Here is a 12589-nt window from a genome sequence, read left to right as displayed (position 1 = left end):
GAGGGCACTCAGCACTTTGGAATGCTCTCTGCGAGCAGCACCCAGGGGTCCAGGGAACTGATGCTCTCTGCCTGGGGCTTCCACGCTTCCTTTTAGCCCACAGATCCCAGCCCTCCTATCGGGTGGCCTGCAGACCAGGCTCCCAACAGCAAGAGCGAGGCTGGAGGGCTTATGAACTCTCAGTCATATTTTCCTGTTATTTTTCAGTGTAATCAAGATTTAAAGAAGGCCTTTGATTCTGTTGAGACGGAAGCGGTCATTGAAGCCCTAGCCAATCAGGGCATTCAAGCCCAATACATCAGGATCCTCTGTGAGCTGTATTGCGGATTCACTACCAGGATCTCACCATTCTACAAAGAAGTGATCGTTGATGTCAAGAGAGGGGTGCGGCAGGGTGATACCATTTCACCGAAACTCTTCAGTGCCACCCTCGAGAACATCATGCGACGACTAGAATGGGAAGGAATGGGAGTGAAGATAGATGGTTGGCAATTACACCACCTCCGCTTTGCTGATGACATTGTTTTAATAACACCGAACATCAGCCAAGCGGCACAAATGCTGGCCGACTTTGACCATGAGTGTGGAAAGGTCGGACTACAGCTGAATCTTACGAAGACAATGTTTATGAGAAACAGCCTCGTTCCTGACGCCCCATTCGCTCTCAACGGAATGACCATCTCCAAATGCAACAGCTATGTGCACCTAGGTCGAGAGGTCAACATGACAAATGACCTGGCACTCGAGCTGCGCAGGAGGAAGAGAGCGGCTTGGAACGCCTTCAAGAACGTCGAAGAAATAGCTAAGAGGATGAAGAACCTCCGGCTCCGGGCACATCTCTTTGATTCCACTGTTCTTCCTGCATTAACATATGCCTCAGAGACCTGGGCCCTACGCAAACAGGATGAGAACGCTATTCAGGTCTCCCAAAGAAGAATAGAAAGAGCTATGCTTGGAATATCACGTTTCACTCAAATGAGAGAAAAAATCCGGAGTTCCGACATCCGTCGACAATCAAGAATCAGGGACGCTGTCTCATTTGCCAAGGTGTCAAAAATCAGATGGGCTGGTCATGTAATGAGATTTAAAGACGACCGCTGGACTAGAGCTGTTACCGACTGGATTCCACGGGATGTCAAAAGAACGCGTGGCCGCCCACCTACCAGATGGTCAGACTTCTTCGTCAAGATCATGAACGATCAGTTTGAGGCTCTTCATGTTCCCAGAGCGAACAGATGCCATTGGGCTACACTAGCACGCGACAGGGACAAATGGAGACGTTACTGGCGCCCGCTCGAGCAAATCGCCGACTACGGGCAGTTAAGTGATTAAGTGATTTCAGTGTATGTGGTTGGGGACATAGCCGACAGGTAATAAATTGCCCACAAATGACTGAAGGAAATGAAGATTTTTTGGTTTGTTTTTTAATTTCTTTTATTTGGGGGGAGGCCACCTGGTGGTGCTCAGGCATCATTCCTGATGGGGCTCGGAGGATGGTATGGAGTACGGAGCTTCCAACCCAGGTCGGCCATGTGCAAGGCCAGCTCCCTACCTGCTGTACTGTCTCTCCACCTCCAGAAATAAAGATATACATGATCACGATCATCCTGTTGTTTGTCGATTGTCTCGAGCAGGCACCAGTAACGTCTCCTTCTACCTAGCCCTGAGATTTTTTTTTCATTTTTTATAATTTTATTTATTGAATCACCATGAGAGCAGTTACAAAGTTTTCGGGTCTAAGTCTCGGTCATACAATGAAACATCCGTACCTTCACCAGTGCCCATTCTCCACCACCAAAACCCCCAGTATACCCCTATCCCACACCCTCCCCCTACCTGTGGGGCAGATGATTTCCACATTACTCTCTCTCTACTTTGATTATATTCAATATTTTGACACCAGACCCACCATTATTATTTGGGATTTTACCCAACACTCAGATCTGCTGAAAAGGCAACAGTAGACAATTTGTGTTCTATTGCTGGTTATGAATAACATACGATGTTGCGTGGCTGCAGTAGGGCCATGTGATTTTGCAATTCCGAAATTTTAACACTTAAATCTGGAGGGATTTCTGCCAAAAGCCACTGGGTTTCGAGATTTGCTCCTGAGTCTCTGGGATCATGGCCGTTGAGCAGCTTGATCAGGAACCAGAGAGGCCGTTTGTGGGCGATGACTTGGGGTCTCATTGGGGTGGGGAGGACAAGCCCGGCTCCCCCCATCCCATGAGGCCCAGCAAGTTTCGTCGCTGCAGGCCCAAGCCTGACTGTCCAGTGGCTTCTGGAGGATGACGGCCACTGAACCGCCAGGGAGAAGCAGGCGGAGGGACAACACCCTTTCCCCCATGGGGTGGCCCAGCTACAGTAACGTACTGTGGGGTCCGGACGCATTTCTGCGAAAAGCCGCTGAGTTTTGAGATTTGTTTCTGAGTCTCTGGGATCATGGCCGTTAAGCAGCTTGATCAGGGGCCAGAGAGGCCGTTCGTGGGCCATGACTTGGGGTCTCGTTGGGATGAGGAAGGCCTGGCTCCCCGCCCCCATCCCGTAAGGCCCAAAATGTAGCCCTGAGATTTTAAAAGAGCCATTTCAATGCTCTTTCAGGATTAGGAGGATGAGACCCATCATTGTTACTGGTATTTGGCATATTGAGTAAGACATGGGAAGTTTGCCAGACTCTGCCGCGTGGGCAGGGTACTTTTGATAGCCTGCCAGGTTGTCCAAAGGAAAAATAAGATAATAAGATGTCGCGTGGCCACGAATGCGGTCGCGCGCTTCCGGGAGCTGGGTTTTATAGTCTCTGCATCTTGGCCGTTGATGGGACCAACCTGGTGCTGTCGGCAGCTGGTGGGTGTGACGCCTACCTACTGGAAGATGGGGGGTCTGGGTGGAGAAGGCCCAGTCCCAATCCGAGTAGGCTTGGAGACCTCAGCCCCGGCACCCACATGCCTGGGCTCCTCTGCCAGTTCTTTCATGCATGAGGCCCATCCGGATGTGTGGAGAGTGGTCCCAGCATGGCCGTGGCTGGCTCCGGAGGTCCTCAGCTGCTGGGGCTCTGCTCGGAGCGGGGGAAGGGGAGAGAAATTCAACCCTCCCCCCTCCAAGGGGCCCCGGTGAGGACAGACAGCCAGGCGCGGGGGCAGGAGACTCTGAAAAATATATATATTTTTTGCTTTTTGGGTCACACCTAGCATTGCTCAGAGGTTACTCCTGGTGGTCTTTGGGGGGCACCATATGAGATGCTGGGGATTGGACCTGGGTCAGCTACTTGCAAGCCAAATGCAGTACCAACTGCACAATTGCTCTGGCCTTGAAAATGAAGATTTTTGTGAGCAGTTCTTTGTGGGAAGACGCAGCGAGGTGCTTACAGAGAGAGCTTTGTTGGAACACTGTGAGACAGGCAGTGAGGCGCCGCTGCCCAGCCCCACCTTGCATGATTTGGGGCAGGTGTTTCCCCTCAGGACCAGCCTCCACCTGTAGAATGAGAAACCCTGCCCTTAGCCTGCTCATACGCCATTTACCTTCCGGCCACCTCCTGTGCCAGGGTGGTGTCTCTCTGGCCACAGGAGCCCTGCCCGTCAAGTTTGGGGAGGGGACGTGGCCATGGAGACCACTTGGCAGCCCTCAGGGGGACTCCTGTTTCTGTGCTCAGGAGGGCCCGTGGCATCATTTGCAGTTCCAGGGATTCGAATGAGGCTGCCTGCGGGGCATGTGCCTCCCCCAGTACTTGCTCTCTGACAGCATGGGCTAGGCCACTCTTGGAGCCCTCAGGGCTTCCTCCTGGCTCTGTGCTCAGGGTTCGTTCTGGAGAAGCGCAGGGAGCCCTGCAGCATCAGGGATCAAACCAGCACCAGCCTCATGCAAGAGAGGCACCTTTCTCCCTGAGTTATCTCGCTGGCCCAGTGTTTCCGAATGCTGATGCGACTCTGGCAGGAAGGTGAATTAGGGCCGCATTCCAGAGCGAGTTCTATCGGGGCAACACAAACCTTGAAAATGTATATGGACTGGAGCGATCAGACAGGAATTAAGGCACCCACTTTGCACACCGCCACCTGGGTTCAATCCCACACATGGCCCCCTGAGCACTGCGAGGAGTGATTCCTGAGCACAGAGCCAGATGTAAGCCCTGAGCACCTCCGGTGTGGCCCCCAAACAAGCAAACAAAAACGTATGTGGGGGCTGGAGAGAGAGAGCACAGTGGGTAGAGGGCTTGACTTGCGCATGGCAAACCCAGTTCCATCGTTCTTTGGGTTCCCCAAGCACCATCAGGGGTAATTCCTGAGTGAAGAGCCAGGAGTAACCCCTGAACATCGCCAGGAGTATCAGTTACCCAAAATAGACATGCCATCCACCCAACTAGAGGGTTAACACAAAAACGGGGTGTAATATCGAATGCTGCTAGGGGTGGGGAAGGACCAGAACTCTCCTGCTAAGCCGGTGAAGCGTGGATGGGTACTCTGCTCTGAGAAGCTGATGGGCAGCGCTTGACTGAAGCCGCCAATGCACGACACACGCACATCCCTGGGCCCAGCAATCCCACTCCCAGGCATCTGAGCGTCAGAAATGTGTGTCCAGGTGCTGCGAAGACACCTTCTGGCGTGATCCCGGCAGCTCTCCTAAGGCTATCACTGGAAACTGACCCGTGTGGTGCTTGGGGCCCCCAGTGGTGCCGGGGCAGAACCTGAGACCCTTACATGCCAGGTATGACCTCTGACCCTCCGAGCTAGCTCCCTACCCTATAATTTTCTTTTTTCTTTCTTTCTTTCTCTCCTTTTTCTTTCTTTTCCTTTTCCCCCATTTCTTTTTATTTCTTCCTTTTTCTTTTACTTCTTTTTTTCTCTCTTTTTCTTACCTTTTTCTCTTTTTCTTTCTCTTTTTCTTCTTTCTTTTTCTTTCTCTTTCTTTTTCTTTTACTTCTTTCTCTTTTTCTTTTTTTACCTCTTTTTCTCTTTTTCTTTCTTTTACTTCTTTCTCTTTTCTTTTTTTTCTTCTTTTGCTTACTTTCGTTCTTTCTTTCATTTCTTTCTTTCCTTCCTTCCTTCTTTCTTCCCTTCAAGGGACATTTGGGCTACACCCTATGGTGCTCAGGGCTTTCTCCTGGCTCTGTGCTCAGGGATCACTCCTGGCAGGGCTTGGGGTCTATACGGGGCACCAGAGATCAAACCTGGGTCAGCCATGTACAGGGCAACACCCAGTCCATTGTGCCCTCTCTGCCTTCAAGGGTCTTTCTCTCGTGACACGCTGCCCCTAACATCAGACTGGCCTCTTTGGCTGCCTTTTTCCTTCCACTTTGTGATGGCAGGATGAGGTCCAGGGACTCCACATTTGCTGTGTGCCAGGACTTGAACACTTGGTTGAGGTGCACAGCGCATGCTTAGGGTCACATTGTATCTGGGAATGCATCCAGCCTGCAGGTGGTCTTGGGGACTCTCACTCAGGGCCGCACCATGCTTGCAGAGTGGGCACTGTACCACCGAGTCATGCCCCTGGCACCTCCACTTTAACTTCATTTTGGCTTTTGGGCCACAACTGGCAGTGCTCAGAACTTACTCCTGGTTCTATGCTCAGGGATCACTCCAGGTGGGCTCAGGGGATCCTTTAGGGTACCTGGAATCAACCCTGGTTTGGTCGCCTATGAGACAAACACCCATTGTATACTATCGCTCTGGCCCCAGAAATTTTTAAGTGTTCAGTTCAATGGCATTAAGCACATTCAATATGTCATGTAACTAGTGTCACTATCTGTTTCCGGAAGTTTTTCATTATCCCAAACAAAAACTCTGGGGCTGGGGAGGTGGCTCAGTGGTCAGGGGGTGGTGATTTGAACCCAGGTACCCCCAAGCACTGTCAGAAGTGACCATGGTGGGCACTGGCACACCATACTCAAATAGTTCCATATCCTCAAGCCCTGGTCTGAATGGCCTGGCCTGATTGGTCAAGGATTGCCAGGAGTGACCTTTGGGCCCCCTGAGCACCGCGGAGGAGCCATCCCCCCATAACGTAAGCACCTCTAGGCCCCTTAAACAATACATCTTCCAGTCTTCATTATTCTACTTTCTACTGTCTGTGAATTTCCCTGTTCTAGATACTGTATGCAAGTGGATCATATCACACTTGTGCTTTGTTTGTTTGCTTGTTTTGTTTGTTTGTTTCTTTGATTTTGGGACCACGCTTGGCAGCATCTATTCCTGACTCTGTGCTCAAGAACTACCCCTGGCAGAGCTCAGGGGATCATACGTGGTGCTGGGGATCAAACTTGGGTTGGCCATGTCCAAGACAGGCGCCTCACCCCCTGTAGTGTTGTTCTGGCCCCCTATCAGTGGCTTTAGGGTGTCTTTTGTTTAAGACAATAATTACAAGTCTACCCATGTTGTAACAGAATTCATTCAGTTTTTTTGTTTGTTTCTTGGGCGGACACACCCAGTGATGCTCAGGGGTTACTCCTGGCTCTGCACTCAGGAATTATTGGTAGTGCTATCGGTATCGGTAGTGCTGGGGACGATATGTGGTGCCTGGAATCGAACCCGGGTTGACCCTGTACTATCAAACATCACCCACTGTACTACCTCCCTAGACCCTCATTCCTTTTCATGTTTGTTTTTGTGTGGGAGCAACACCCAGTGGTGCTCAGGGCTTACTCCTGGTTCTGCACTCAGGAATCACTCCTGACAGTGCTCTGGGGATCATATGGAATGTAGGGGATCAAACTCAGGTCCACCACATGCAAGGCAAGTGCCTTGCCCAGCGTACTATCACTCTGGTCCTTCATTCCTTTTTTAAGACTGAAGTATATTCCACTGAATGTGTATATCACATTTTGCTTATCTATTTATCTGCAGATCAGTAGTTGTTTGTTCTGAATAATGTTGCTAAGAATGTTGTTGTTCAAGTCTTTGCATTCAATCAAAATCTTTTGAGCAGATAACTATAACACCTTGAAGTGGAATTAGTGGGTCACATAGTATTTTCAATTTTTTTTTCCTTTTTGCGTCACACCTGGTGATGCTCAGGGCTGACTCCTGGCTCTGCACTCAGGAATTATCCCTGGCAGTGCTCAGGGGACCATATGGGATGCTGGGAATCGAACCTGGGTCGGCTGCATGCAAGGCAAACGCCCTACCCATTGTACTATCACTCCGGCCCCAGTATTTTCATATTTAAATTTATGAGGAACTGCCAAAATTTTCCATCTGTGTTGTGCCATTTTGTAATCCCACAAGCAGTGCTGAAAATTCCAGTTTTCTGTGTTCTCTCCAACACATTATCTTCTTTCTTTAGTAGTTATGTTAGCATGGTTATAATATAATATAACATGTTAACGTCTTTGTTTTTTTATTGTTGTTGCTTTTTTTTTTTTTTGCTTTTGGGCCACACCCTGAGATGCTCAGGGGTTTCTCCTGTCTCTGCACTCAGGAATTTCTCCTGGTGGTGCTCAGGAGATCAAATGGGATGCTGGGGATTGCATCCGGCTCAGCCCAAGTAAAATGCTCTACACACTATGCTATCTTTCCAGTCAAACATTTCTGGTTTTAATGTACAAAATTACTGCATCTTCCTCCACCATCCAGGTGTCCAAGACCCCCACCACTGTGCTTCTGTTTCTTCTAATCTCCCTCTTCATTCCTCTCCACCCTGCCACTGCCTTCCTCCTGCTTAATAATCTCAGTTTTTGCAATCAAAGGCTAAGGGGTTGCCATCATTTTTTGTAAGCTGTGCTCAGGGCTTACTCCTGGCTCTGTGCTCAAGGATTACTTCTGGTGGGCTTTGGGGATCATATAGGATATTAGAAATCTAACCCAGGTTGGCTGCATGCGAGGCAAGTGCCCTATCTGCTGTACTATTGCTCTGGTATCTATTTTTTTTTTTATGGTGCTCCAGGGTTAGGAGGAGAAACCCTAGGCCTCTGTATTTCTTTCTTTCTTTGGTTTCTGGGTCTACCTGGTGGTGCTCAAGACTCGGTCCCATTGGTGCTCCGGGAACTATGTGGTGCCAGGGCTTGAACCCAGGGAATCAGCATTGCGAAGTATGTGCTCTAGCCATCTAAGCTATCTCCCTGGCCCCCCAAAAAGGTTTTGAAGTTTTGCTTTTCAAGTTGAGGCATTTAATATTCATGGTATTGATTTTTTGGTTATGTTGTAATGCAGGGATTTGTCCTTTTTTCGATTTGTTCTTTTTTCTATTTGGATAGTAAGTTGTTTTCTCACCAGATGTGCAATAATTCATGACAACTGATGAATATCATTCCCCGACTTAAAATTCTTTTTGTTTTGTTTGTTTGTTTGGTTTTGGGCCATACCCAGCAATGCTCAGAGATTACTCCTGGCTCTGTACTTAGGAATTACTCCTGGTGGTGTTCGGGGGACCATAAGGGAGGTTGAGTATTGAACCTGAGTTGGCTGCATGCAAGATAAGCACCCTAGCTGCTATACTATCACTCTAGTACCCTTAAAACCCTTTTGTGGTACTTCAGGGTTAAGAGGAGGAACCCTAGACCTCTGCTTCCATCAACCAACTCCGTGAGCTGGCCCCCAAGTCCCAAACCCCACCTCACCTCTTACCATGTGCCAGCCATACCCACCAGGCTCTCTGTTAACTGCATCCTTGTCTGGTCGTGTTTTTACTACCAGCGTGTCCATTCTTTTGGACTTAGTACTTGTAGTGGTCAAAAGGCGGTGTCCTGAAGGTATGTCCCCTCAATCTATAAATGTGATCTTATTTGGGAAAAGGATCATTGTAAATATAATGGCCTCAAGACAAGCATATCCTGCACACCTAAATCTGGTAACAAGTGTTTTCATCAGAGATAGAAGGTGACAGCCAGATAGAGGTCATGTAGAGGGACACAGACACAGCCAGGGGACTTTGGCACAGCGGAAGCTGGGAGAGTGCCGGGAAAGGAGTTTGGGTCTGGCGAATAGACTTGTAGTCTCCCGGCCCGGAAGAGCATATGTATTGCTGTTGTGAGTCTGCGTGTCCGTGGGCATTTGTAAGAGCCCTAGGAAAGCTGGAGTGAATGTCAGAGAAGCCAAAAAGTGGCCAGAGAGGCGAGATCAGAGTGGCGGGAAGAAGGGGGTGGGGGTGGCGTAAAGCATATCCAATCCCCGAGGCAGGAGCCAGGCCGGCCTGTGACTGGGAGGCAAATCCACTCCCGCACATCCTGAAGGGGAAGCCGCCGTCGTGGAGGGGGCAAGGGAGACCAGACCTCCCTGGCAGAATCTTCAACTTCCGGTGGCCTCCGTGGAATGAATGGACCCACTGCAGACGCCTGGAGCTGCCCCATCTGCCCCGAGAGACTTGGGGAGGCCCAGGAGCAAAGAGGGAGAGGGAGGGAATGCTACAGAAGGGTGGGCTCGTGTCAAAGAGATGCTCCGGGCCGGAGGGTCTGGTGCTGGCAAGGTGGGGACGGGCCGGGGCAAGGGGGCAAGGGTAGCCGCCAAGGGCTAAAGGACACTTCCGGGAAGAAGGGGAGGAGGGCTCCTGCCCTCTTTGGGCTTCTTTGATCCCTGGGCCACTTTGGCAGGGACTGAGCCTTGGGCACCAACGGGGTCATGTCTGTTTAAACAAAATTAAACACTGCAGGTAAATCATTAACGTGAAGAAACAAACGGGGCGGTAGGCCCTCTCTCCGGCAGGGGCTGGAGGGCCGCCTGCAGCTCAGAACTCCGGCCTCTCAGGAGGGCCAGACTGTGGCTTCTCGTCTGGTCCCAACGTGAATGAGTCACGCCGCCAGGTCCTGCGGGCACAGAACCTCCTCTAGCTCAGAAACGGGGAGTCTCAGCTAACAGCCCTCAGGAGAATCCCTCCCCGGCCCCCATCATCTCATGTTGTCCTCACCCCAACCTCAACTCTCAGGGCGAGAGGGAGGATAACCCCCACTTCAGTGACCAGGAAACCTCACCCCAATCAGATTGGGCCCCGCTCCTGAGACCCTGCTGTGGAATGTGGTGAAGGAACCTGGCAGAACTGTTATTCGCAAAGCAGGGGAAAGAACTGTTACTGGGGTTCCTGGCGTGTTCAGGAACCCCACAACAGCAAGCAAAGGGGGGCTCCTGAAAGACCAGCCCAGCCAAGGAAGTGGAGCCAACACAGTTATTTCCTCTTCATTCTGGGGACTCAGTCTACCCACTCACTGAGAATTTATTCCATTCTTCCCTGGATTTCTGACTTCAGAGCCAGAGTTTAACACTCTGTGATCTCAGGCAAGCCACTTCCTCTCACGCTCCAATCTACAAAATGGGAAGATGTACTGGGGTGGGGATGTGTGAAATGAAGGAATAAAAATCAGGACCGTGCATATTTCTACTTGTCCAATGAACAAGTCACAGTGTGGGGGATGTGGAGAGATAGCACAGTGGGTAGGGTGCTTGCCTTGCATGAGACTAACCTGGGTTTGATCCCTGATACCCCATCTGGTCCCCCAAGTCCTGCAGGGAGTGAGCACCTCTCAACGTGGCCCCTTAGACCAAAAACAACAACAGAAAAAAGGAGTTACTGGCATAACGTGGGCAGCATGGGGGTGCATAGGCCATGAGGTTGTGTTGCAGATTTCAAAGATTGCCAAGACTCAATGAGTTGTTAGACATTGGGAGCAATTCAGTTTGTACACAAAGGTCAAGTCGTTAGATTGTATATCTGGAAATAATTCATGGTGGATGCCAATTATACGTCAATGAAAAAAGGAAGCAATAGGGCTCCGATATCTTCCAGGTAGGGATCAAAGGAGAAAACATGTGCAAAGCCACTGGCACAGCGCCTGGCATGTAATAAATGGTCAATAAACAGGAGTTGCCGTTATTTCCCTCTAAGCGTCCCAGCCCTACTGGCTCCAGGGACACTCTCTGCTTCGGCCAGGGAACCAACTGTACTCAGGGACAGAAGTGGGGTCTTTTTGTCTGACACAGTCCCCCATGTGGGGGCAGGGTGGTAGTTTTAAGACAAGTGTAATTGGACAGCTGAGTAGACCAATCAAAAGGGTTTTATAGAAGTTTCATCTCGAGGAACCAGTGGCCCCAGAAAGCTGGGAAGCCAACCTTTCCAGACCTGTCCACTTTTACTTCTTAGGGCCCAGGGAAATAGGGTTGGGGGAGGGCAGTGAGACCAGTAGGATGAAGACTTAGTGATAGGGGGCCAAAGAGATAGTACAGTGGGTAGAGCATTTGCCTTGCACATGTTGGACCCAGATTTCATCTCCAGCACCACATATGATTTCTCCAGCCTTTAACAGGGCTGATCCCTGATTACAGAGCCAGGGATAAGCCCTGGGCACTACTGGGTGGGCCCCCCTACCACCAAAAAAAAAAAAGTGAATAAAAGAAAAAGAAAAGCAAAAGAAAAACCAAACCAACAAATACAAAGACCTGGAGGTAGAAGAGAGCATGGAGGGCTGGAGTGATAGCACAGGTGGTAGGGCATTTGCCTTGCACGCTGCCAACCTGGGTCGACCCGGGTTCGATTCCCAGCATCCCATATGGTCCCCTGAGCACTGCCAGGGGTAATTCCTGAGTGCAGAGCCAGGAGTAACCCCTGTGCATCGCCAGGTATGACCCAAAAAGCCAAAAAAAAAAAAAAGGAGAGAGCATGGCTCTCTTTGAGGGGGCTTCTGGTCTACCTCTGAGAAAAAAGCAGAAGAGAAGGGTCGTGGGGGCCTAATCAGGAAGAGCCGGCAGTGTCTGTACTTTATTTTGGCATAGTCTGAAGAGCCTGTAGACTTCACTGAGGGAATATTTATCACCTGCCAACTGTCTGTAAGGCACATTGCCAGGGATTATCTTACCTCTGTGAAAGGTTCAGTCCGATCGTCAAGGAGTTGAATGATGGAGTAGAGGGAACTCAGCATGCAAATCAAGGAGAGTCATGCCTGGTGACACTGGTGGCACTATGAAGGGGATCTAGCAAGGGTGGCTAGGAACCGGGGGAGGTGCTCCTGTCCACACAGGCAGGGAAGCCAGGTAAGGAGGATATGATTACCGCATCCACTTTTGCTCTGTGTTTTTTTGTTTTGTTTTGTTTTTTTGCTTTTTTGGGCCACACCCGGCAATGCACAGGGGTTACTCCTGGCTCATGCACTCAAGAATTACTCCTGGAGGTGCTCAGGGGACCATATGGGATGCTGGGAATCGGCCATGTGCAAGGCAAACGCCCTACCCGCTCTGCTATCACTCCAGCCCCAGCTTTGTGGGTTTTCCTTGCCCCCCGCCCCATCCTTTCTCTCCTCAGTCATCAGCCAAGCTATGGTATGACCAACGTCCTCAGAGAAAGGTCCAGAATGAGATGTGGTCAATCAGTATATTCCATACTCCCCTTCCCCCCACTCCTCTGTTCTAATGATTGGTTCACTGAGATGTAAGTAAAGCAGGTCTGGTTCACGAAAATCGACCCATAATGGGCTGGAGCCCACAGGGAAGCTCTGTTTGCGGGCATGTTGGGAATGTGGTTGATATGACCCTGGAAGTGAGGGGCTGGCTGCCTTATCGAAACTGGCAAGGATTCCATCACCAAGGAAAGCCCCCCTGAGAGAAAGGTTTTGGTACCATCTTTTAATACCATCTTTTAATCCCTGTGCCCAGCTGTGTTTGAAACTGCAGCCTTCTTT

Source organism: Sorex fumeus, unplaced genomic scaffold, assembly GCF_029834395.1.
Source record: "Sorex fumeus unplaced genomic scaffold, SorFum_2.1 ptg000032l, whole genome shotgun sequence".
In the NCBI taxonomy this organism is placed as follows: domain Eukaryota; kingdom Metazoa; phylum Chordata; class Mammalia; order Eulipotyphla; family Soricidae; genus Sorex; species Sorex fumeus.
The sequence above is the reverse complement of the archived record's forward strand: the minus strand, read 5'-3'. Positions refer to the sequence as shown.